We start from the raw sequence: 27,191 nt of genomic DNA, 5'->3' as shown, positions 1-27,191 counted from the left end.
CCACACTCAGAATTCCGGAACACGGCCGAGTGTGTGTGGGAGGTTTGGGGCCGCCCCCCACGAAGCTGCCTGGGGTCACAGGTGTTGCATTGCAGTGGGAAATCCGCTAATTACCTCCCCTGTCCTGGAGGAGGCACTAGATGCTACCTGCATTTCTAAACCAACCCCTGAATTTCCCCGGCAGCTCGCAATAGGAGACACTCGGGGAAGAAATGCGGAGGGCTCCTAGGGGATCCCAGGCGCGGCAGACATAAGACGGAACCTCCCCACACTCAGAATTCCGGAACACGGCCGAGTGTGTGGGGGAGGTTTGGGGCCGCCATCCACGTAGATGCCTGGTGTCACTGGAATTGCCTTTCAGGGGGAAGTCCGCTAATTACTTCCCAATTCCAGGGGGAGGCCATGGATGCTACCTGCATTTCCAGCCCAACACCCTCATTTCCATTGGAGCCCGCAATAGGAGACATTCGGGGAAGACACGCGGAGGGCTCCTAGGAGATCCCAGACACTGCAGACAGAAGACGGAACCTCCCCACACTCAAAATTCCGGAACACGCCCGAGTGTGTGGTGGAGGTTTCGGGCCACACGCCACGAAGCTGCCTGGTGTCACAGGTGTTGCCTTGCAGGGGTAAGTCAGCCAATTACCTCTCCTGTCCAGGGAGAGGCACTAGATGGTACCTGCATTTCCAGGTCTACCCCTGCTATTCGCCGTCTGCCTGCACTAGGAGACACTCGGGGAAGACATGCGGAGGGCTCCTAGGGGATCCAAGACGCTGCAGACAAAAGACGGAACCTCCCCACACTCAAAATTCCGGAACTCGGCCGAGTGTGTTGGGGAGGTTTGGGGCCACCCTCCACGCAGGTGCCTGTTGTCAAAGGTATTGCCTAGCAGGGAGAAATGCGCTAATTACCTACCCTGTCCAGGGGGAGTCACTGTATGCTACCTGCATTTCCAGCCAAACCCCCGCATTTCCATTGAAACCCACACTAGGAGACACTCGGGGAAGACACGCGGAGGGCTCTTTTGAGATCCCAGGCGCAGCAGACTGAAGACGGAACCTCCCAACACTCAGAATTCCGGAACACGTGTGACTGTTTGGGGGAGATTTTTGGCCGCCCTCCACGCAGCTGCCTGGTGTCACATGTGTTGCCTGGCAGGGGGAAGTCCGCTAAATACCTCCCCTGTACAGGTGTAGACACTACATGCTACCTGCATTTTCAGCCCATCCCCCGCCTTTTCCTGGCAGCCCGCACTAGGACTCTCTCGGGGAAGAGACGCGAAATGCTCCTAGGAGATCCCAGGCACTGCAGACAGAATTCGGAACCTCCCCATACACAGAATTCCGGGACACGGCTGACTGTGTGGGGGAGGTTTGGGGCTGCCCTCCACACAGCTGCCTGTGGTCACAGGTGTTCCCTGGCAGGGGGAATTCCGCTAAATTCCTCCCCTGTCCAGGGGGAGGCAGTACATGCTACCTGCATTTCCAGCCAATCCCCCGCCTTTCCCCGGCAGCCCGCAATAGGAGACTCTTTGGAAAGACACTCGAAGGGCTCCTAGGTGATCCCAGTTGCTGCAGAAAGAAGACGGAACTTCCCCAATCTCAGAATAACGGAACACGTCTGACTGTGTGGGGGAGGTTTGCGGCCGACTTCAACGTAGCGGCCTGGTGTCGCAAGTTTTAGGTGCAAGGGTGAAGTCCGCTAAATATCTCCCCTGTCCAGTGGGAGGCACTACATGCTACCTGCATTTCCAGCCCATTCCCCGCCTTTCCCCGGCAGCCCGCACTATGAGAATCTCGGGGAAGACACGCAAATGGCTGATAAGAGATCCCAGGAACTGCAGACAGACGACGGATCCTTCCCACTCCCAGAATTCCGGAACATGGCTGACTGTGTAGGGGAGGTTGGGGGCCGCCCTCCACGCAGCTGCCTGGGGTCACAGGTGTTTTCTGGCATGGGGAAATCCGCTAAATACCTCCCCTGTCCAGGGGGAGGCACTACATGCTACCTGCATTTCCAGCCCATCCCCCTCATTTCCCCGGCAGGCCGCACAAGGAGACTCTCGGGGAAGACATGTGAAGGGCTCCTAGGAGATCCCAGGCGCAGTAGACAGAAGACGGATCCTCCCAAAACTCAGAATTCCGGAACAAGTCTGACTGTGTGGGGGAGTTTTGTGGCCGCCCTCCACGCAGCTGCCTGGGGTCACTGGTTTTGTCTGGCAGGGGGAAGTCCGCTAATTACTTCCCAATTCCAGGGGGAGGCACTAGATGCTACCTGCATTTCCAGCCCAACCCCCTCATTTCCCTTGGAGCCCGCAATAGGAGACAATAGGGGAAAACACGCGGAGGGCTCCTAGGAGATCCAAGACGCTGCAGACAGAAGGCCGAACCTCCCCACTCTCAAAATTCTGGAACACGGCCGAGTGTGTGGTGGAGGTTTGGGGCCACACACCACAAAGCTGCCTGGTTTCACAGGTGTTGCCTTGCAGGGGTAAGTCAGCCAATTACCTCTCCTGTCCATGGAGAGACACTAGATGTTACCTGCAATTCCAGGTCTACTCCTGCCTTTCGCCGTCAGCCCACACTAAGAGACACTCGGGGAATAAACGCGGAGGGCTCCTAGGAGATCCCAGGCTCTGCAGACATAAGACGGAACCTCCCCACACTCAGAATTCCGGAACACGTCTGACTGTGTGGGGGAGTTTTTTGGCCGCCCTCCACGCAGCTGCCTGGGGTCACAGGTGCTCCCTGGCAGGGGGAAGTCCGCTAAATACCTCCCCTGTCCAGGGGGAGGAACTACATGCTACCTGCATTTCCAGCTAATCCCCCGCCTTTCCCCGGCAGCCCGCACAAGGAGACTCTCGGGGAAGTCACGCGAATGGCTCCTAGGAGATCTCAGTTGCTGCAGACAGAAGACAAAACGTCCCCACTCTCAGAATTACGAAACACGTCTGACTGTGTGGGGGAGGTTTGGGGCCGCCTTCCACGCAGCTGCCTGGGGTCACAGGTGTTCCCTGGCAGGGGGAATTCCGCTAAATACCTCCCCTGTCCAGGGGGAAGCAGCACATGCTACCTGCATTTCCAGCCAATCCCCCGCCATTCCCCGGCAGCCCGCAATAGGAGACTCTTTGGGAAGACACTCGAAGGGCTCCTAGGAGATCCCAGGTGCTGCAGACAGAAGACGGAACTTCCCCACTCTCAGAATAACGGAACACGTCTGACAGTGTGGGGGAGGTTTGGGGCCGACCTCCACGTAGCTGCCTGGGGTCGCAGGTGTTAGGTGCAAGGTGGAAGTCCGCTATATACCTCCCCTGTCCAGGGGGAGGCACTACATGCTACCTGCATTTCCAGCCCATCCCCCGCCTTTCCCTGGCAGCCCGCATAGGAGATTCTCGGGAAAGACACGCGAATGGCTCATAGGAGAACCCAGGCGCTGCAGACAGATGACGGAACCTTCCCACACTCAGAATTCCGGAACACGGCTGACTATGTGGGGTAGGTTTGGGGCCGCCCTCCACGCAGCTGCCTGGTGTCACAGGTGTTGCAAGGCAGAGGGAATTCTGCTAATTACATCCCCTGTCCAAGGGGAGGCACTAGATGCTACCTGCATTTCCAGGCTAACCTCCGCGTTTCCCTGGCAGCCCGCACTAGGAGACACTGGGGGAAGACACGCGGAAGTCTCCTAGGAAATCCCAGTCGCTGCAGATGGAAGACGGAACCTCCCCAATCTCAGAATTCCGGAACACGCCCGAGTGTGTTAGGGAGGTTAGGGGCCGCCCTCCATGCAGCTGCCAGGTGTCACAGGTGTTGCCTGGCAGGGGGAATTCCGCTAATTACCTCCCCTGTACAGGGGGAGACACTAGATGCTACCTGCATTTCCAGCCCAACCCCCGCTTTTCCCCGGCAGCCCGCACTCGGAGACACTCGGGGAAGACACGCAGAGGGCTCCTAGGAGATCACAGGTGCTGCAGACACACGATGGGTCCTCCCCACACTCAGAATTCCGGAACACGGACGAGTTTGTGTGGGATGTTTGGGGCCACCCTCCACGAAGCTGCCTGGGGTCACAGGTTTTGCATTGCAGCGGGAAATCCGCTAATTACCTCCCTTGTCCCAGAGGAGGCAATACATGCTGCCTGCATTTCCAGCCCAACCCCCGCATTTCCCTGGCAGCCCGCACTAGCAGACACTACGGGAAGACTCGCGGAGGGCTCCTAGGGGATCCCAGGTGCTGCAGACAGAAGACGGAACCTCTCCACACTCAGAATTCCGGAACACGGCCGACTGTGTGGGGGAGGTTTTGTGACGATATCCACGCAGGTGCCTTGTTCACCGGTGTTGCCTGGCAGGGGGAAGTACGCTAATTACCTACCCTGTCCATGAGGAGACTCTAGATGCTACCTGCATTTCCAGCCCAAACCCCGCCTTTCCCCGGGAGCCCGCACTAGTAGAAACTCGAGGATGACACGCGGAGTGCTCCTAGAAGATCCCAGGCGCTGCAGACAGAAGACGGAACCTCCCCACACTCAGAATTCCGGAACACGGCCGAGTGTGTGTGGGAGGTTTGGAGCCGCCCCCCACGCAGCTGCCTGGGGTCACAGGTGCTCCCTGGCAGGGGGAAGTCCGCTAAATTCTTCCCCCGTCTAGGGGGAGGCACTATATGCTACCTGCATTTCCAGCTCATCCCTCACCTTTCCCACTCAACCCGCAATAGGAGACTCGCGGGGAAGACACTGGAAGTGCTCCTAGGAGATCCCAGTCACTGCAGACAGAAGTCGGAACATCCCCACACTCAGAATTCCGGAACACGGCTGACTGTGTGGGGAGGATTTGGGACGCCCTCCACGCAGCTGCCTGGGGTCACAGGTGCTCCCTGGCAGGGGGAAGTCCGCTAAATACATCCCCTGTCCAGGGGGAGGCACTACATGCTACCTGCATTTCCACCCCTTCCCCCGACTTCCTCGGCAGCCCGCACTAGTACACTCTCGGGGAAGACAATTGAAGGTCTCCTAGGAGATCCCAGGCGCAGTAGACAGAAGACGGAACCTCCCAACACTCAGAATTCCGGTACACGTCTGAGTGTGTGGGGGAGTTTTGTGGCCGCCCTCCACGCAGCTGCCTGGGGTCACAGGTGCTCCCTGGCAGGGGGAAGTCCGCTAAAAACATCCCCTGTCCAGGGGGAGGCACTACATGCTACCTGCATTTCCAGCCCTTCCCCCAACTTCCCCGGCAGCCCGCACTAAGACACTCTCCGGGTAGACAAGTGAAGGGCTCCTAGGAGATCCCAGGTGCAGCAGACAGAAGACGGAACCTCCAAACAATCAGAATCCCGGAACAAGTCTGACTGTGTGGGGGAGATTTTAGGCCGCCCTCCACGCAGCTGCCTGGGGTCACAGGTGCTCCCTGGCAGGGGGAATTCCGCTAAATACTTCCCCCGTCTAGGGGGAGGCACTATATGCTACCTGGATTTCCAGCTCATCCCTCACCTTTCCCACTCAGCCCGCAATAGGAGACTTGCGGGGAAGACACTGGAAGTGCTCCTAGGAGATCCCAGGCACTGCAGACAGAAGTCGGAACATCCCCACGCTCAGAATTCCGGAACACGCCTGACTGTGTGGGGAGGATTTGGGACGCCCTCCACGCAGCTGCCTGGAGTCACAGGTGTTCCCTGGCAAGGGGAATTCCGCTAAATACCTCCTCTGTCCAGCGGGAGGCACTACATGCTACCTGAATTTTCAGCCTATCCCCCTCATTTCCCGGCAGGACGCACAAGGAGACTCTCGGGGTAGACAAGTGAAGAGCTCCTAGGAGATGCCAGGCGCAGTCGACAGAAGACGGAACCTCCCAACACTCAGAATTCTGAAACACGTCTGACTGTGTGGGGGAGTTTTGTGACCGCCCTCCTCGCAGCTGCCTGGGGTCACATGTGCTCCCTAGCAGGGGGAAGTCCGCTAAGTACTTCCCACGTCTAGGGGGAGGCACTATATTCTACCTGCATTTCCAGCATATCTCTCGCCTTTCCCACTCAGCCCGCACTAGGAGACTCGCGGGGAAGACACACGAAGGGCTTCTAGGAGATCCCAGGCACTGCAGACAGTAGTGGGAACCTCCCCACGCTCAGAATTCCGGAACACGTCTGACTGTGTGGGGGAGGTTTTTGGCCGCCCTACACGCAGCTGCCTGGGGTCACAGGTGTTCCCGGGCAGGGGGAAGTCCGCTAAATACCTCCCCTGTCCAGGGGGAGGCACTACATTCTACCTGAATTTCCAGGCCATCCCCCGCCTTTCCACGTCAGCCCACACAAGGAGACTCTATGGGAAGTCACGCGAAGAGCTCCTAGGAGATCCCAGGCGCTGCAGACTGATGACGGAACATTCTCACCCTCCGAATACCGGAACAGGGCTGAGTGTTTGGAGGAGGTTTGGGGCCGCTTCCACGCAGCTGCTTGGGGACACAGGTGTTCCCTGGCAGGGGGAAGTCCCCTAAATACCTCCCCTATCCAGGGGGAGGCACTACATGCTACCTGCAATTCCAGCACATCCACCGCCTTTCCCCGGCAGCCCGCAAAAGAGAATCCAGGGGAAGTCACGCGAATGCCTCCTAGGAGATCCAAGTCTCAGCAGACAGAGGACGGAAACTTCCCACACTCCAAATTCCGGAATACGGCTGAGTGTGTGGGGGAGTTTTGGGGCCGACCTCCACGTAGCTGCCTGGAGTCACAGGTGTTCCCTGGCAGGGGGAAGTCCACTAAATACCTCCCCTGTCCAGGGGGAGGCACTACATGCTACCTGAATTTTCAGCACATCCCCCGCCTTTCCCCGGCAGCCCGCTCTAGGAGACGCTCGGGGAAGACAAGTGAAGGGCTCCTAGGAGATACCAGTCGCAGCAGACAGAATACGGAACCTTCCAACACTCAGAATTCCGGAACACGTCTGACTGTGTGGGGGAGGTTTGAGGCCGACCTCCACGTAGCTGTCTGTGGTCGCAGGTGTTAGGTACAAGGGGGAAGTCCGCTAAATACCTCCCCTGTCCAGGGGGAGGCACTACATGCTACCTGCGTTTCCAGCCCATCCCCCGCCTTTCCCCGGCAGCCCGCACTAGGAGACTCTCGGGGATTACATGCGAACGGCTCCTAGGAGATCCCAGGTGCTGCACACAGAAGACGGAACTTTCCCACTCTCAGTATTACGGAACATGTCTAACTTTGAGGGGGAGTTTTGGGACTGCCCTCCACACGGCTGCCTGGGGTCACTGGTGTTCCCTGTCAGGGGGAATTCCGCAAAATACCTCCCCTGTACAGGGGGAGGAACTACATGCTACCTGCATTTCCAGCCCATCCCGCGCATTTCCCCGGCAGCCCGCACAAGGATACTCTCAGGGAAGACACGTGAAAGGCTCCTAGGAGATCCCTGGCGCTGCAGACAAAAGACGGAACCTCCCCACACTCAGAATTCTGGAACACGGCTGACTGTGTGGGGGAGGTTTGGGTCTGCCCTACACGCAGCTGCCTGGTTTCACAGGTGTTCCCTGACAGAAGGAAGTCCGCTAAATACCTCCCCTTTCCAGGGGGAGGCACTATTTGCTACCTGCATTTCCAGCCCATTCCCCGCCTTTCCCAGGCAGACCGCTCTAGGACACTCTCGGGGAAGAGACGCGAAATGCTCCTAGGAGATCCCAGGCGCTGCAGACAGAATTCGGAACCTCCCCTAACACAGAATTCCGGGACACGGCTGACTGTGTGTGGGAGGTTTGGGGCCGCATTCCACGCAGTTGTCTGGGGTCACAGGTGTTCCCTGGCAGGGGGAAGTCCGCTAAATTCCTCCCCTGTCCAGGGGGAGGCAGTACATGCTACCTGCATTTCCAGGCAATCCCCCGCTTTTCCCCGGCAGCCCGCACTCGGAGACACTCGGGGAAGACACGCAGAGGGCTCCTAGGAGATCACAGGTGCTGCAGACACACGATGGGTCCTCCCCACACTCAGAATTCCGGAACACGGACGAGTTTGTGTGGGATGTTTGGGGCCACCCTCCACGAAGCTGCCTGGGGTCACAGGTTTTGCATTGCAGCGGGAAATCCGCTAATTACCTCCCTTGTCCCGGAGGAGGCAATACATGCTGCCTGCATTTCCAGCCCAACCCCCGCATTTCCCTGGCAGCCCGCACTAGCAGACACTAGGGGAAGACACGCGGAGGGCTCCTAGGGGATCCCAGGCTCTGCAGACATAAGACGGAACCTCCCCACACTCAGAATTCCGGAACACGTCTGACTGTGTGGGGGAGTTTTTTGGCCGCCCTCCACGCAGCTGCCTGGGGTCACAGGTGCTCCCTGGCAGGGGGAAGTCCGCTAAATACATCCCCTGTCCAGGGGGTGGCACTACATGCTACCTGCATTACCAGCCCATCACCCGAATTTCCTGGCAGCCGGCACTAGGGGACTCTCGGGGAAGAAAAGCCAAGGGCTCATAGGAGATCCCAGGCGAAGCAGACAGAAGACGGAACCTCCGCACACTCAGAATTCCGGAACACGGCTGACTGTGTGTGGGAGGTTTAGGGCTGCCCTCTTCGCGGCTGCCTGGGGTCACTGGTGTTCCCTGGCAGGGGGAAGTCCGCTAAATACCTCCCCTGTCCAGGGGGAGGAACTACATGCTACCTGCATTTCCAGCTAATCCCCCGCCTTTCCCCGGCAGCCCGCACAAGGAGACTCTCGGGGAAGTCACGCGAATGGCTCCTAGGAGATCTCAGTTGCTGCAGACAGAAGACAAAACGTCCCCACTCTCAGAATTACGAAACACGTCTGACTGTGTGGGGGAGGTTTGGGGCCGCCTTCCACGCAGCTGCCTGGGGTCACAGGTGTTCCCTGGCAGGGGGAATTCCGCTAAATACCTCCCCTGTCCAGGGGGAAGCAGCACATGCTACCTGCATTTCCAGCCAATCCCCCGCCATTCCCCGGCAGCCCGCAATAGGAGACTCTTTGGGAAGACACTCGAAGGGCTCCTAGGAGATCCCAGGTGCTGCAGACAGAAGACGGAACTTCCCCACTCTCAGAATAACGGAACACGTCTGACAGTGTGGGGGAGGTTTGGGGCCGACCTCCACGTAGCTGCCTGGGGTCGCAGGTGTTAGGTGCAAGGTGGAAGTCCGCTATATACCTCCCCTGTCCAGGGGGAGGCACTACATGCTACCTGCATTTCCAGCCCATCCCCCGCCTTTCCCTGGCAGCCCGCATAGGAGATTCTCGGGAAAGACACGCGAATGGCTCATAGGAGAACCCAGGCGCTGCAGACAGATGACGGAACCTTCCCACACTCAGAATTCCGGAACACGGCTGACTATGTGGGGTAGGTTTGGGGCCGCCCTCCACGCAGCTGCCTGGTGTCACAGGTGTTGCAAGGCAGAGGGAATTCTGCTAATTACATCCCCTGTCCAAGGGGAGGCACTAGATGCTACCTGCATTTCCAGGCTAACCTCCGCGTTTCCCTGGCAGCCCGCACTAGGAGACACTGGGGGAAGACACGCGGAAGTCTCCTAGGAAATCCCAGTCGCTGCAGATGGAAGACGGAACCTCCCCAATCTCAGAATTCCGGAACACGCCCGAGTGTGTTAGGGAGGTTAGGGGCCGCCCTCCATGCAGCTGCCAGGTGTCACAGGTGTTGCCTGGCAGGGGGAATTCCGCTAATTACCTCCCCTGTACAGGGGGAGACACTAGATGCTACCTGCATTTCCAGGCCAACCCCCGCTTTTCCCCGGCAGCCCGCACTCGGAGACACTCGGGGAAGACACGCAGAGGGCTCCTAGGAGACCACAGGTGCTGCAGACACACGATGGGTCTTCCCCACACTCAGAATTCCGGAACATGGACGAGTTTGTGTGGGATGTTTGGGGCCACCCTCCACGAAGCTGCCTGGGGTCACAGGTTTTGCATTGCAGCGGGAAATCCGCTAATTACCTCCCTTGTCCCGGAGGAGGCAATACATGCTGCCTGCATTTCCAGCCCAACCCCCGCATTACCCTGGCAGCCCGCACTAGCAGACACTAGGGGAAGACTCGCGGAGGGCTCCTAGGGGATCCCAGGTGCTGCAGACAGAAGACGGAACCTCTCCACACTCAGAATTCCGGAACACGGCCGACTGTGTGGGGGAGGTTTTGTGACGATATCCTCGCAGGTGCCTTGTTCACCGGTGTTGCCTGGCAGGGGGAAGTACGCTAATTACCTACCCTGTCCATGAGGAGACTCTAGATGCTACCTGCATTTCCAGCCCAAACCCCGCCTTTCCCCGGGAGCCCGCACTAGTAGAAACTCGAGGATGACACGCGGAGTGCTCCTAGAAGATCCCAGGCGCTGCAGACAGAAGACGGAACCTCCCCACACTCAGAATTCCGGAACACGGCCGAGTGTGTGTGGGAGGTTTGGAGCCGCCCCCCACGCAGCTGCCTGGGGTCACAGGTGCTCCCTGGCAGGGGGAAGTCCGCTAAATTCTTCCCCCGTCTAGGGGGAGGCACTATATGCTACCTGCATTTCCAGCTCATCCCTCACCTTTCCCACTCAACCCGCAATAGGAGACTCGCGGGGAAGACACTGGAAGTGCTCCTAGGAGATCCCAGTCACTGCAGACAGAAGTCGGAACATCCCCACACTCAGAATTCCGGAACACGGCTGACTGTGTGGGGAGGATTTGGGACGCCCTCCACGCAGCTGCCTGGGGTCACAGGTGCTCCCTGGCAGGGGGAAGTCCGCTAAATACATCCCCTGTCCAGGGGGAGGCACTACATGCTACCTGCATTTCCACCCCTTCCCCCGACTTCCTCGGCAGCCCGCACTAGTACACTCTCGGGGAAGACAATTGAAGGTCTCCTAGGAGATCCCAGGCGCAGTAGACAGAAGACGGAACCTCCCAACACTCAGAATTCCGGTACACGTCTGAGTGTGTGGGGGAGTTTTGTGGCCGCCCTCCACGCAGCTGCCTGGGGTCACAGGTGCTCCCTGGCAGGGGGAAGTCCGCTAAAAACATCCCCTGTCCAGGGGGAGGCACTACATGCTACCTGCATTTCCAGCCCTTCCCCCAACTTCCCCGGCAGCCCGCACTAAGACACTCTCCGGGTAGACAAGTGAAGGGCTCCTAGGAGATCCCAGGTGCAGCAGACAGAAGACGGAACCTCCAAACAATCAGAATCCCGGAACAAGTCTGACTGTGTGGGGGAGATTTTAGGCCGCCCTCCACGCAGCTGCCTGGGGTCACAGGTGCTCCCTGGCAGGGGGAATTCCGCTAAATACTTCCCCCGTCTAGGGGGAGGCACTATATGCTACCTGCATTTCCAGCTCATCCCTCACCTTTCCCACTCAGCCCGCAATAGGAGACTTGCGGGGAAGACACTGGAAGTGCTCCTAGGAGATCCCAGGCACTGCAGACAGAAGTCGGAACATCCCCACGCTCAGAATTCCGGAACACGCCTGACTGTGTGGGGAGGATTTGGGACGCCCTCCACGCAGCTGCCTGGAGTCACAGGTGTTCCCTGGCAAGGGGAATTCCGCTAAATACCTCCTCTGTCCAGCGGGAGGCACTACATGCTACCTGAATTTTCAGCCTATCCCCCTCATTTCCCGGCAGGACGCACAAGGAGACTCTCGGGGTAGACAAGTGAAGAGCTCCTAGGAGATGCCAGGCGCAGTAGACAGAAGACGGAACCTCCCAACACTCAGAATTCCGAAACACGTCTGACTGTGTGGGGGAGTTTTGTGACCGCCCTCCTCGCAGCTGCCTGGGGTCACATGTGCTCCCTAGCAGGGGGAAGTCCGCTAAGTACTTCCCACGTCTAGGGGGAGGCACTATATTCTACCTGCATTTCCAGCATATCTCTCGCCTTTCCCACTCAGCCCGCACTAGGAGACTCGCGGGGAAGACACACGAAGGGCTTCTAGGAGATCCCAGGCACTGCAGACAGTAGTGGGAACCTCCCCACGCTCAGAATTCCGGAACACGTCTGACTGTGTGGGGGAGGTTTTTGGCCGCCCTACACGCAGCTGCCTGGGGTCACAGGTGTTCCCGGGCAGGGGGAAGTCCGCTAAATACCTCCCCTGTCCAGGGGGAGGCACTACATTCTACCTGAATTTCCAGGCCATCCCCCGCCTTTCCACGTCAGCCCACACAAGGAGACTCTATGGGAAGTCACGCGAAGAGCTCCTAGGAGATCCCAGGCGCTGCAGACTGATGACGGAACATTCTCACCCTCCGAATACCGGAACAGGGCTGAGTGTTTGGAGGAGGTTTGGGGCCGCTTCCACGCAGCTGCTTGGGGACACAGGTGTTCCCTGGCAGGGGGAAGTCCTCTAAATACCTCCCCTATCCAGGGGGAGGCACTACATGCTACCTGCAATTCCAGCACATCCACCGCCTTTCCCCGGCAGCCCGCAAAAGAGAATCCAGGGGAAGTCACGCGAATGCCTCCTAGGAGATCCAAGTCTCAGCAGACAGAGGACGGAAACTTCCCACACTCCAAATTCCGGAATACGGCTGAGTGTGTGGGGGAGTTTTGGGGCCGACCTCCACGTAGCTGCCTGGGGTCACAGGTGTTCCCTGGCAGGGGGAAGTCCGCTAAATACCTCCCCTGTCCAGGGGGAGGCACTACATGCTACCTGAATTTTCAGCACATCCCCCGCCTTTCCCCGGCAGCCCGCTCTAGGAGACGCTCGGGGAAGACAAGTGAAGGGCTCCTAGGAGATACCAGTCGCAGCAGACAGAATACGGAACCTTCCAACACTCAGAATTCCGGAACACGTCTGACTGTGTGGGGGAGGTTTGAGGCCGACCTCCACGTAGCTGTCTGTGGTCGCAGGTGTTAGGTACAAGGGGGAAGTCCGCTAAATACCTCCCCTGTCCAGGGGGAGGCACTACATGCTACCTGCGTTTCCAGCCCATCCCCCGCCTTTCCCCGGCAGCCCGCACTAGGAGACTCTCGGGGATTACATGCGAACGGCTCCTAGGAGATCCCAGGTGCTGCACACAGAAGACGGAACTTTCCCACTCTCAGTATTACGGAACATGTCTAACTTTGAGGGGGAGTTTTGGGACTGCCCTCCACACGGCTGCCTGGGGTCACTGGTGTTCCCTGTCAGGGGGAATTCCGCAAAATACCTCCCCTGTACAGGGGGAGGAACTACATGCTACCTGCATTTCCAGCCCATCCCCCGCATTTCCCCGGCAGCCCGCACAAGGATACTCTCAGGGAAGACACGTGAAAGGCTCCTAGGAGATCCCTGGCGCTGCAGACAAAAGACGGAACCTCCCCACACTCAGAATTCTGGAACACGGCTGACTGTGTGGGGGAGGTTTGGGTCTGCCCTACACGCAGCTGCCTGGTTTCACAGGTGTTCCCTGACAGAAGGAAGTCCGCTAAATACCTCCCCTTTCCAGGGGGAGGCACTATTTGCTACCTGCATTTCCAGCCCATTCCCCGCCTTTCCCAGGCAGACCGCTCTAGGACACTCTCGGGGAAGAGACGCGAAATGCTCCTAGGAGATCCCAGGCGCTGCAGACAGAATTCGGAACCTCCCCTAACACAGAATTCCGGGACACGGCTGACTGTGTGTGGGAGGTTTGGGGCCGCATTCCACGCAGTTGTCTGGGGTCACAGGTGTTCCCTGGCAGGGGGAAGTCCGCTAAATTCCTCCCCTGTCCAGGGGGAGGCAGTACATGCTACCTGCATTTCCAGGCAATCCCCCGCTTTTCCCCGGCAGCCCGCACTCGGAGACACTCGGGGAAGACACGCAGAGGGCTCCTAGGAGATCACAGGTGCTGCAGACACACGATGGGTCCTCCCCACACTCAGAATTCCGGAACACGGACGAGTTTGTGTGGGATGTTTGGGGCCACCCTCCACGAAGCTGCCTGGGGTCACAGGTTTTGCATTGCAGCGGGAAATCCGCTAATTACCTCCCTTGTCCCGGAGGAGGCAATACATGCTGCCTGCATTTCCAGCCCAACCCCCGCATTTCCCTGGCAGCCCGCACTAGCAGACACTAGGGGAAGACACGCGGAGGGCTCCTAGGGGATCCCAGGTGCTGCAGACAGAAGACGGAACCTCTCCACACTCAGAATTCCGGAACACGGCCGACTGTGTGGGGGAGGTTTTGTGACGATATCCACGCAGGTGCCTTGTTCACCCGTGTTGCCTGGCAGGGGGAAGTACGCTAATTACCTACCCTGTCCATGAGGAGACTCTAGATGCTACCTGCATTTCCAGCCCAAACCCCGCCTTTCCCCGGGAGCCCGCACTAGTAGAAAATCGAGGAAGACACGCGGAGTGCTCCTAGAAGATCCCAGGCGCTGCAGACAGAAGACGGAACTTCCCAACACTCAGAATTCCGGAACACGGCCGAGTGTGTGTGGGAGGTTTGGGGCCACCCCCCACGAAGCTGCCTGGGGTCACAGGTGTTGCATTGCAGTGGGAAATCCGCTAATTACCTCCCCTGTCCTGGAGGAGGCACTAGATGCTACCTGCATTTCCAAACCAACCCCTGAATTTCCCCGGCAGCTCGCAATAGGAGACACTCGGGGAAGAAATGCGGAGGGCTCCTAGGGGATCCCAGGCGCGGCAGACATAAGACGGAACCTCCCCACACTCAGAATTCCGGAACACGGCCGAGTGTGTGGGGGAGCTTTGGGGCCGCCATCCACGTAGATGCCTCGTGTCACTGGAAATGCCTTTCAGGGGGAAGTCCGCTAATTACTTCCCAATTCCAGGGGGAGGCCATGGATGCTACCTGCATTTCCAGCCCAACCCCCTCATTTACCTTGGAGCCCGCAATAGGAGACATTCGGGGAAGACACGCGGAGGGCTCCTAGGAGATCCCAGACACTGCAGACAGAAGACGGAACCTCCCCACACTCAAAATTCCGGAACACGTCCGAGTGTGTGGTGGAGGTTTGGGGCCACACGCCACGAAGCTGCCTGGTGTCACAGGTGTTGCCTTGCAGGGGTAAGTCAGCCAATTACCTCTCCTGTCCAGGGAGAGACACTAGATGTTACCTGCATTTCCAGGTCTACTCCTGACTTTCGCCATCAGCCCGCACTAGGAGACACTCGGGGAAGACACGCGGAGGGTTCCTAGGAGATCCCAGGCACAGTAGACAGAAGACGGAACCTCCCAAAACTCAGAATTCCGGAACACGTCTGACTGTGTGGGGGAGTTTTGTGGCCGCCGTCCACGCAGCTGCCTGGGGTCACACGTGCTCCCTGGCAGGGGGTAGTCCGCTAAATACATCCCCTGTCCAGGGGGAGGCACTACATGCTACCTGCATTTCCAGCCCATCCCCCGCCTTCCCCGGCAGCCCGCACAAAGACACTCTCCGGGTATACAAGTGAAAGGTTCCTAGGAGATCCCAGGTGCAGCAGAGAGATGACGGAACCTCCAAACACTCAGAATTCCGGAACAAGTCTGACTGTGTGGGGGAGATTTTAGGCCGCCCTCCACGCAGCTGCCTGGGGTCACAGATGCTCCCTGGCAGGGGGAAGTCCGCTAAATTCTTCCCCCGTCTAGGTGGAGGCACTATATGCTACCTGCATTTCCAGCACATTCCTCACCTTTCCCACTCAACCCGCAATAGGAGACTCGCGGGGAAGACACTGGAATTGCTCCTAGGAGATCCCAGTCACTGCAGACAGAAGTCGGAATATCCCCACGCTCAGAATTCCGGAACACGGCTGACTGTGTGGGGGAGTTTTGTGGCCGCCATCCACGCAGCTGCCTGGGGTCACACATGCTCCCTGGCAGATGGTAGTCCGCTAAATACATCCCCTGTCCAGGGGGAGGCACTACATGCTACCTGCATTTCCAGCCCATCCCCCGCCTTCCCCGGTATCCCGCACTAGGAGACACTCGGGGAAGACAAGAGAAGGGCTCCTAGGAGACCCCAGGCGCAGCAGACAGAGGACGGAACCTCCTAGCACTCTGAATTCCGGAATACGGCTGAGTGTGTGGGGGAGATTTGGGGCCGCCCTCCACGCAGCTGCCTGGGGTCACAGGTGTTCCCTGGCAGGGGGAAGTCCGCTAAATACCTCCCCTGTCCAGGGGGAGGCACTACATGCTACCTGCATTTCCAGACCATCCCCCGACTTTCCCCGGCTGCCTGCACTAATAGACTCTCGGGGATGTCATGCGAATGGCTCCTAGGAGATCCCAGGTGCTGCAGACAGAAGACGGACCTTACCCACTCTCAGAATTACGGAACATGTCTGACTGTGAGTTGGAGGTTTGGGGTTGCACTCCACGCGGCTGCCTGGGGTCACAGGTGTTCCCTGGCAGGGGGAAGTCCGCTAAATACCTCCCCTGTCGAGGGGGAGGCACTATTTGCTACCTGCATTTCCAGCCAATACCCCGCCTTTCCCCGGCAGCCCGCAATAGGAGACTCTTTGGGAAGACTCTCGAATGGCTCCTAGGAGATCCCAGGTGCTACAGACAGAAGACGGAACCTCCAAACACTCAGAATTCCGGAACAAGTCTGACTGTGTGGGGGAGATTTTAGGCCGCCCTCCACGAAGCTGCCTGGGGTCACAGATGCTCCCTGGCAGGGGGAAGTCCGCTAAATTCATCCCCCGTCTAGGGGGAGGCACTATATGCTACCTGCATTTCCAGCTCATCCCTCACCTTTCCCACTCAACCCGCAATAGGAGACTCGCGGGGAAGACACTGGAAGTGCTCCTAGGAGATCCCAGTCACTGCAGACAGAAGTCGGAACATCCCCACGCTCAGAATTCCGGAACACGGCTGACTGTGTGGGGGAGTTTTGTGGCCGCCATCCACGCAGCTGCCTGGGGTCACACGTGCTCCCTGGCAGGGGGTAGTCCGCTAAATACATCCCCTGTCCAGGGGGAGGCACTACATGCTACCTGCATTTCCAGCCAATCCCCCGCCTTCCCCGGCAGCCCGCACAAAGACACTCTCCGGGTAGACAAGCGAATGGCTCCTAGGAGATCCCAGGTGCAGCAGACAGAAGACGGAACCTCCAAACACTCAGAATTCCGGAACAAGTCTGACTGTGTGGGGGAGATTTTAGGCCGCCCTCCACGCAGCTGCCTGGGGTCACAGATGCTCCCTGGCAGGGGGAAGTCCGCTAAATTCTTCCCCCGTCTAGGGGGAGGCACTATATGCTACCTGCATTTCCAGCTCATCCCTCACCTTTCCCACTCAACCCGCAATAGGAGACTCGCGGGGAAGACACTGGAAATTCTCCTAGGAGATCCCAGTCACTGCAGACAGAAGTCGGAACATCCCCACGCTCAGAATTCCGGAACACGGCTGACTGTGTGGGGAGGATTGGGGACGCCCTCCACGCAGCTGCCTGGAATCACAGGTGCTCCCTGGCAGGGGGAAGTCCGCTAAATACCTCCCCTGTCCACGGGGAGGCACTACATGCTACCTGCTTTTCCAGCCCATCCCCCGCATTTCCCCGGCAGCCCGCAATAGGACACTCTCGGGGAAGTCACGAGAAGGGCTCCTAGGAGATCCCAGGCGCTGTAGACAGATGAAGGAACCTTCCCACACTCCGAATTCCGGAACACGGCTGAGTGTTGGGGGAGGTTTGTGGCCGCCCTCCACGCAGCTGCCTGGGGTCACAGGTGCTCCCTGGCAGGGGGAAGTCCGCTAAATACATCCCCTGTCCAGGGGGAGGCACAACATGCTACCTGCATTTCCAGCACTTCCCCCGACTTCCCCGGCAGCCCGCACTAGGACACTCTCGGGGAAGACAATTGAAGGTCTCCTAGGAGATCCCAGGCACAGTAGACAGAAGACGGAACCACCCCACACTCAGAATTCCTTAACACGTCTGAGTTTGTGTGGGAGTTTTGTGGCCGCCCTCCACGCAGCTGCCTGGGGTCACAGGTGCTCCCTTGCAGGGGGAAGTCCGCTAAATACATCCCCTGTCCAGGGGGAGGCACTACATGCTACCTGCATTTCCAGCTCTTCCCCCGCCTTCCCCGGCAGCCCGCACTAAGACACTCTCCGGGTAGACAAGTGAAGGGCTCCTAGGAGATCCCAGGTGCAGTAGACAGAAGACGGATCCTCCAAACACTCAGAATAACGGAACACGTCTGACTGTGTGGGGGAGGTTTGGGGCCAATCTACACGTAGCTGCCTTTTGTCGCAGGTGTTAAGTGCAATGGGGAAGTCCGCTACATTCCTCCCCTGTACAGGGGGAGGCACTACATGCTACCTGCATTTTCAGCCCATTCCCCGCATTTTCCCGGCAGCCCGAAATAAGATCTTCTTGGGGAAGGCACGCGAAGGGCTCCTAGGATATCCCAGGTGCTGCAGACAGAAGACGGAACCTCCCCACATTCAGAATTCTGGAACACCGCTGACTGTGTGGGGGAGTTTTGGGGCTGCCCTCCACGCAGCTGCCTGGGGTCACAGGTGTTCCCTGGAAGGGGGAAGTCCGCTAAATACCTCCCCTGTCCAGGGGGAGGCATTAAATGCTACCTGCAATTCCAGGCCATCCTCCGCATTTCCCCGGTAGCCCGCACTAGGAGACACTCGGGGAAGACAAGAGAAGGGCTCCTAGGAGATCCCAGGCGCAGCAGACAGAGGACGGAACCTCCTAGCACTCCGAATTCCGGAATACGGCTGAGTGTGTGGGGGAGAATTGGGGCCGCCCTCTACGCAGCTGCCTGGGGTCACAGGTGTTCCCTGGCAGGGGGAATTCCACTAAATACCTCCCCTGTCCAGGGGGAGGCTCTACATGCTACCTGCATTTCCAGACCATCCCCCGACTTTCCCCGGCTGCCTGCACTAATAGACTCTCGGGGATGTCATGCGAATGGCTCCTAGGAGATCCCAGGTGCTGCAGACAGAAGACGGAACTTACCCACTCTCAGAATTACGGAACATGTCTGACTGTGAGTGGGAAGTTTGGGGTTGCACTCCACGCGGCTGCCTGGGGTCACTGGTGTTCCCTGGCAGGGGGAAGTCCGCTAAATACCTCCCCTGTCGAGGGGGAGGCACTATTTGCTACCTGCATTTCCAGCCAATCCCCCGCCTTTCCCCGGCAGCCCGCAATAGGAGACTCTTTGGGAAGACTCTCGAATGGCTCCTAGGAGATCCCAGGTGCTACAGACAGAAGACGGAACTTCCCAACTCTCAGAATAACGGAACACGTCTGACTTTGTGGGGGAGGTTTGGGGCCAACCTACACGTAGCTGCCTTTTGTCGCAGGTGTTAAGTGCAAGGGGGAAGTCCGCTAAATTCCTCCCCTTTCCAGGGGGAGGCACTACATGCTACCTGAATTTCCAGACCATCACACGAATTTCCCGGCAGCCGGCACTAGGATACTCTCGGGGAAAAATGCGTAGGGCTCATAGGAGATCCCAGGCGCAGCAGACAAAAGACGGTACCTCCAAAACCTCAGAATTCCGGAACAAGTCTGACTGTGTGGGGGAGATTTTTGGCCGCCCTCCACGCAGCTGCCTGGGGTCACAGGTGCTCCCTGGCTGGGGAAAGTCCGCTAAATACTTCCCCCGTCTAGGGGGAGGCACTATATGCTACCTGCATTTCCAGCTCATCCCTCGCCTTTCCCACTCAGCCCGCACTAGGAAACTCGCGGGGAAGACACACGAAGGGCTTCTAGGAGATCCCAGGCACTGCAGACAGATGTCGGAACCTCCCCACGCTCAGAATTCTGGAACATGTCTGACTGTTTGGGGAGGTTTGGGGACCCCATCCACGCAGATGCCTGGAGTCACAGGTGTTCCCTGGCAGGGGGAATTTCGCTAAATATCTCCTCTGTCCTGCGGGAGGCACTACATGCTACCAGCATTTCCAGCCCATCACCCGAATTTCCCGGCAGCCCGCACTAGGAGACTCTCGGGGAAGACATGCGAATTGCTCCTAGGAGATCCCAGGTGCTGCAGACAGAAGATGGACCTTCCCCACTCTCAGAATTACGGAATACGTCTGACTGTGTGGGGGATGTTTTGGGCCGAACACCACGTAGCTGCCTGGGGTCGCAAGTGTTAGGTGCAAGGGGGAAGTCCGCTAAATACCTCCCCTGTCCAAGGGAAGACACTACATTCTACCTGCATTTCCGACCCATCCCCCACTTTTCCCCAGGAGCCCGCTCAAGTAGACTCTCGGTGAAGTCACGCGAAGGGCTCCTAGTTGATCACAGGCGCTGCAGACAGTTGACGGAACCTTCCCACACTCCGTATTCCGGAAAACAGCTGACTGTGTTGAGGAGGTTTGGGGCCACCCTCCACGCAGCTACCTGGGATCACAGGTGTTCTCAGGCAGGGGAGTCCGCTAAATATCTCCCCTGTCCAGTGGGAGGCACTATATGCTACCTTCATTTCCAGCCCATCCCCCACCTTTTCCCGGCAGCCTGCAATAGCAGATTCTAGGGGAAGACTCGCGAAGGGCTCCTAGGTGATCCCATTCGCTGCAGGCTGAAGAAGGAACCTCGCCATGCTCAGAATTCCGGAACACGGCTGACAGTGTGGGGGAGGTTTGGGGCCGCCAACCACGCAGCTGCCTGGGGTCACAGGTGTTCCCTGGCAGGGGGAAGTCCGCTAAATTCCTCCCCTGTCCTGGGGGACGCACTAAATATTACCTGCATTTCCAACACATCCCCCGTATTTCCAAGGCAGTCCGCAATAGGGGACTCCCGGGGAAGACATGAGAAGGGCTCCTGGGAGATCCTAGGCGCTGTACACAGAAGACGGAACTTCCCCACGCTCAGAATTACGGAACAGGTCTGACTGTGTTTGGGAGTTTTTTGGACTCTCTCCATGCAGCTGCCTGGGGTCACAGGTGTTCCCTGGCAGGGAGAAGTCCGCTAAATACTTCCCCCTTCCAGGGGGAGGCACTACATGCTACCTGCATTTCCAGCCCATCCCCCGCCTTTCCCTGGCAACCCGCATAGGAGATTCTCGGGAAAGACACGCGAATGGCTCATAGGAGAACCCAGGCGCTGCAGACAGATGACGGAACCTTCCCACACTCAGAATTCCGGAACACGGCTGACTATGTGGGGTAGGTTTGGGGCCGCCCTCCACGCAGCTGCCTGGTGTCACAGGTGTTGCAAGGCAGAGGGAATTCTGCTAATTACATCCCCTGTCCAAGGGGAGGCACTAGATGCTACCTGCATTTCCAGCCTAACCTCCGCGTTTCCCTGGCAGCCCGCACTAGGAGACACTGGGGGAAGACACGCGGAAGTCTCCTAGGAAATCCCAGTCGCTGCAGATGGAAGACGGAACCTCCCCAATCTCAGAATTCCGGAACACGCCCGAGTGTGTTAGGGAGGTTAGGGGCCGCCCTCCATGCAGCTGCCAGGTGTCACAGGTGTTGCCTGGCAGGGGGAATTCCGCTAATTACCTCCCCTGTACAGGGGGAGACACTAGATGCTACCTGCATTTCCAGCCCAACCCCCGCTTTTCCCCGGCAGCCCGCACTCGGAGACACTCGGGGAAGACACGCAGAGGGCTCCTAGGAGATCACAGGTGCTGCAGACACACGATGGGTCCTCCCCACACTCAGAATTCCGGAACACGGACGAGTTTGTGTGGGATGTTTGGGGCCACCCTCCACGAAGCTGCCTGGGGTCACAGGTTTTGCATTGCAGCGGGAAATCCGCTAATTACCTCCCTTGTCCCGGAGGAGGCAATACATGCTGCCTGCATTTCCAGCCCAACCCCCGCATTTCCCTGGCAGCCCGCACTAGCAGACACTAGGGGAAGACACGCGGAGGGCTCCTAGGGGATCCCAGGTGCTGCAGACAGAAGACGGAACCTCTCCACACTCAGAATTCCGGAACACGGCCGACTGTGTGGGGGAGGTTTTGTGACGATATCCACGCAGGTGCCTTGTTCACCCGTGTTGCCTGGCAGGGGGAAGTACGCTAATTACCTACCCTGTCCATGAGGAGACTCTAGATGCTACCTGCATTTCCAGCCCAAACCCCGCCTTTCCCCGGGAGCCCGCACTAGTAGAAAATCGAGGAAGACACGCGGAGTGCTCCTAGAAGATCCCAGGCGCTGCAGACAGAAGACGGAACTTCCCAACACTCAGAATTCCGGAACACGGCCGAGTGTGTGTGGGAGGTTTGGGGCCGCCCCCCACGAAGCTGCCTGGGGTCACAGGTGTTGCATTGCAGTGGGAAATCCGCTAATTACCTCCCCTGTCCTGGAGGAGGCACTAGATGCTACCTGCATTTCCAAACCAACCCCTGAATTTCCCCGGCAGCTCGCAATAGGAGACACTCGGGGAAGAAATGCGGAGGGCTCCTAGGGGATCCCAGGCGCGGCAGACATAAGACGGAACCTCCCCACACTCAGAATTCCGGAACACGGCCGAGTGTGTGGGGGAGGTTTGGGGCCGCCATCCACGTAGATGCCTCGTGTCACTGGAAATGCCTTTCAGGGGGAAGTCCGCTAATTACTTCCCAATTCCAGGGGGAGGCCATGGATGCTACCTGCATTTCCAGCCCAACCCCCTCATTTACCTTGGAGCCCGCAATAGGAGACATTCGGGGAAGACACGCGGAGGGCTCCTAGGAGATCCCAGACACTGCAGACAGAAGACGGAACCTCCCCACACTCAAAATTCCGGAACACGTCCGAGTGTGTGGTGGAGGTTTGGGGCCACACGCCACGAAGCTGCCTGGTGTCACAGGTGTTGCCTTGCAGGGGTAAGTCAGCCAATTACCTCTCCTGTCCAGGGAGAGACACTAGATGTTACCTGCATTTCCAGGTCTACTCCTGACTTTCGCCATCAGCCCGCACTAGGAGACACTCGGGGAAGACACGCGGAGGGCTCCTAGGAGATCCCAGGCACAGTAGACAGAAGACGGAACCTCCCAAAACTCAGAATTCCGGAACACGTCTGACTGTGTGGGGGAGTTTTGTGGCCGCCGTCCACGCAGCTGCCTGGGGTCACACGTGCTCCCTGGCAGGGGGTAGTCCGCTAAATACATCCCCTGTCCAGGGGGAGGCACTACATGCTACCTGCATTTCCAGCCCATCCCCCGCCTTCCCCGGCAGCCCGCACAAAGACACTCTCCGGGTATACAAGTGAAAGGTTCCTAGGAGATCCCAGGTGCAGCAGAGAGATACGGAACCTCCAAACACTCAGAATTCCGGAACAAGTCTGACTGTGTGGGGGAGATTTTAGGCCGCCCTCCACGCAGCTGCCTGGGGTCACAGATGCTCCCTGGCAGGGGGAAGTCCGCTAAATTCTTCCCCCGTCTAGGTGGAGGCACTATATGCTACCTGCATTTCCAGCACATTCCTCACCTTTCCCACTCAACCCGCAATAGGAGACTCGCGGGGAAGACACTGGAATTGCTCCTAGGAGATCCCAGTCACTGCAGACAGAAGTCGGAATATCCCCACGCTCAGAATTCCGGAACACGGCTGACTGTGTGGGGGAGTTTTGTGGCCGCCATCCACGCAGCTGCCTGGGGTCACACATGCTCCCTGGCAGATGGTAGTCCGCTAAATACATCCCCTGTCCAGGGGGAGGCACTACATGCTACCTGCATTTCCAGCCCATCCCCCGCCTTCCCCGGTATCCCGCACTAGGAGACACTCGGGGAAGACAAGAGAAGGGCTCCTAGGAGATCCCAGGCGCAGCAGACAGAGGACGGAACCTCCTAGCACTCTGAATTCCAGCATACGGCTGAGTGTGTGGGGGAGATTTGGGGCCGCCCTCCACGCAGCTGCCTGGGGTCACAGGTGTTCCCTGGCAGGGGGAAGTCCGCTAAATACCTCCCCTGTCCAGGGGGAGGCACTACATGCTACCTGCATTTCCAGACCATCCCCCGACTTTCCCCGGCTGCCTGCACTAATAGACTCTCGGGGATGTCATGCGAATGGCTCCTAGGAGATCCCAGGTGCTGCAGACAGAAGACGGAACTTACCCACTCTCAGAATTACGGAACATGTCTGACTGTGAGTTGGAGGTTTGGGGTTGCACTCCACGCGGCTGCCTGGGGTCACAGGTGTTCCCTGGCAGGGGGAAGTCCGCTAAATACCTCCCCTGTCGAGGGGGAGCACTATTTGCTACCTGCATTTCCAGCCAATACCCCGCCTTTCCCCGGCAGCCCGCAATAGGAGACTCTTTGGGAAGACTCTCGAATGGCTCCTAGGAGATCCCAGGTGCTACAGACAGAAGACGGAACCTCCAAACACTCAGAATTCCGGAACAAGTCTGACTGTGTGGGGGAGATTTTAGGCCGCCCTCCACGAAGCTGCCTGGGGTCACAGATGCTCCCTGGCAGGGGGAAGTCCGCTAAATTCTTCCCCCGTCTAGGGGGAGGCACTATATGCTACCTGCATTTCCAGCTCATCCCTCACCTTTCCCACTCAACCCGCAATAGGAGACTCGCGGGGAAGACACTGGAAGTGCTCCTAGGAGATCCCAGTCACTGCAGACAGAAGTCGGAACATCCCCACGCTCAGAATTCCGGAACACGGCTGACTGTGTGGGGGAGTTTTGTGGCCGCCATCCACGCAGCTGCCTGGGGTCACACGTGCTCCCTGGCAGGGGGTAGTCCGCTAAATACATCCCCTGTCCAGGGGGAGGCACTACATGCTACCTGCATTTCCAGCCAATCCCCCGCCTTCCCCGGCAGCCCGCACAAAGACACTCTCCGGGTAGACAAGCGAATGGCTCCTAGGAGATCCCAGGTGCAGCAGACAGAAGACGGAACCTCCAAACACTCAGAATTCCGGAACAAGTCTGACTGTGTGGGGGAGATTTTAGGCCGCCCTCCACGCAGCTGCCTGGGGTCACAGATGCTCCCTGGCAGGGGGAAGTCCGCTAAATTCTTCCCCCGTCTAGGTGGAGGCACTATATGCTACCTGCATTTCCAGCTCATCCCTCACCTTTCCCACTCAACCCGCAATAGGAGACTCGCGGGGAAGACACTGGAAATTCTCCTAGGAGATCCCAGTCACTGCAGACAGAAGTCGGAACATCCCCACGCTCAGAATTCCGGAACACGGCTGACTGTGTGGGGAGGATTGGGGACGCCCTCCACGCAGCTGCCTGGAATCACAGGTGCTCCCTGGCAGGGGGAAGTCCGCTAAATACCTCCCCTGTCCACGGGGAGGCACTACATGCTACCTGCTTTTCCAGCCCATCCCCCGCATTTCCCCGGCAGCCCGCAATAGGACACTCTCGGGGAAGTCACGAGAAGGGCTCCTAGGAGATCCCAGGCGCTGTAGACAGATGAAGGAACCTTCCCACACTCCGAATTCCGGAACACGGCTGAGTGTTGGGGGAGGTTTGTGGCCGCCCTCCACGCAGCTGCCTGGGGTCACAGGTGCTCCCTGGCAGGGGGAAGTCCGCTAAATACATCCCCTGTCCAGGGGGAGGCACAACATGCTACCTGCATTTCCAGCACTTCCCCCGACTTCCCCGGCAGCCCGCACTAGGACACTCTCGGGGAAGACAATTGAAGGTCTCCTAGGAGATCCCAGGCTCAGTAGACAGAAGACGGAACCACCCCACACTCAGAATTCCTTAACACGTCTGAGTTTGTGTGGGAGTTTTGTGGCCGCCCTCCACGCAGCTGCCTGGGGTCACAGGTGCTCCCTTGCAGGGGGAAGTCCGCTAAATACATCCCCTGTCCAGGGGGAGGCACTACATGCTACCTGCATTTCCAGCTCTTCCCCCGCCTTCCCCGGCAGCCCGCACTAAAACACTCTCCGGGTAGACAAGTGAAGGGCTCCTAGGAGATCCCAGGTGCAGTAGACAGAAGACGGAACCTCCAAACACTCAGAATAACGGAACACGTCTGACTGTGTGGGGGAGGTTTGGGGCCAATCTACACGTAGCTGCCTTTTGTCGCAGGTGTTAAGTGCAATGGGGAAGTCCGCTACATTCCTCCCCTGTACAGGGGGAGGCACTACATGCTACCTGCATTTTCAGCCCATTCCCCGCATTTTCCCGGCAGCCCGAAATAAGATCTTCTTGGGGAAGGCACGCGAAGGGCTCCTAGGATATCCCAGGTGCTGCAGACAGAAGACGGAACCTCCCCACATTCAGAATTCTGGAACACCGCTGACTGTGTGGGGGAGTTTTGGGGCTGCCCTCCACGCAGCTGCCTGGGGTCACAGGTGTTCCCTGGCAGGGGGAAGTCCGCTAAATACCTCCCCTGTCCAGGGGGAGGCATTAAATGCTACCTGCAATTCCAGGCCATCCTCCGCATTTCCCCGGTAGCCCGCACTAGGAGACACTCGGGGAAGACAAGAGAAGGGCTCCTAGGAGATCCCAGGCGCAGCAGACAGAGGACGGAACCTCCTAGCACTCCGAATTCCGGAATACGGCTGAGTGTGTGGGGGAGAATTGGGGCCGCCCTCTACGCAGCTGCCTGGGGTCACAGGTGTTCCCTGGCAGGGGGAATTCCACTAAATACCTCCCCTGTCCAGGGGGAGGCTCTACATGCTACCTGCATTTCCAGACCATCCCCCGACTTTCCCCGGCTGCCTGCACTAATAGACTCTCGGGGATGTCATGCGAATGGCTCCTAGGAGATCCCAGGTGCTGCAGACAGAAGACGGAACTTACCCACTCTCAGAATTACGGAACATGTCTGACTGTGAGTGGGAGGTTTGGGGTTGCACTCCACGCGGCTGCCTGGGGTCACTGGTGTTCCCTGGCAGGGGGAAGTCCGCTAAATACCTCCCCTGTCGAGGGGGAGGCACTATTTGCTACCTGCATTTCCAGCCAATCCCCCGCCTTTCCCCGGCAGCCCGCAATAGGAGACTCTTTGGGAAGACTCTCGAATGGCTCCTAGGAGATCCCAGGTGCTACAGACAGAAGACGGAACTTCCCAACTCTCAGAATAACGGAACACGTCTGACTTTGTGGGGGAGGTTTGGGGCCAACCTACACGTAGCTGCCTTTTGTCGCAGGTGTTAAGTGCAAGGGGGAAGTCCGCTAAATTCCTCCCCTTTCCAGGGGGAGGCACTACATGCTACCTGAATTTCCAGACCATCACACGAATTTCCCGGCAGCCGGCACTAGGATACTCTCGGGGAAAAATGCGTAGGGCTCATAGGAGATCCCAGGCGCAGCAGACAAAAGACGGTACCTCCAAAACCTCAGAATTCCGGAACAAGTCTGACTGTGTGGGGGAGATTTTTGGCCGCCCTCCACGCAGCTGCCTGGGGTCACAGGTGCTCCCTGGCTGGGGAAAGTCC

This window comes from Camelus bactrianus, chromosome 3 (genome assembly GCF_048773025.1).
Source record: "Camelus bactrianus isolate YW-2024 breed Bactrian camel chromosome 3, ASM4877302v1, whole genome shotgun sequence".
NCBI classification, from domain to species: domain Eukaryota; kingdom Metazoa; phylum Chordata; class Mammalia; order Artiodactyla; family Camelidae; genus Camelus; species Camelus bactrianus.
The sequence above is the reverse complement of the archived record's forward strand: the minus strand, read 5'-3'. Positions refer to the sequence as shown.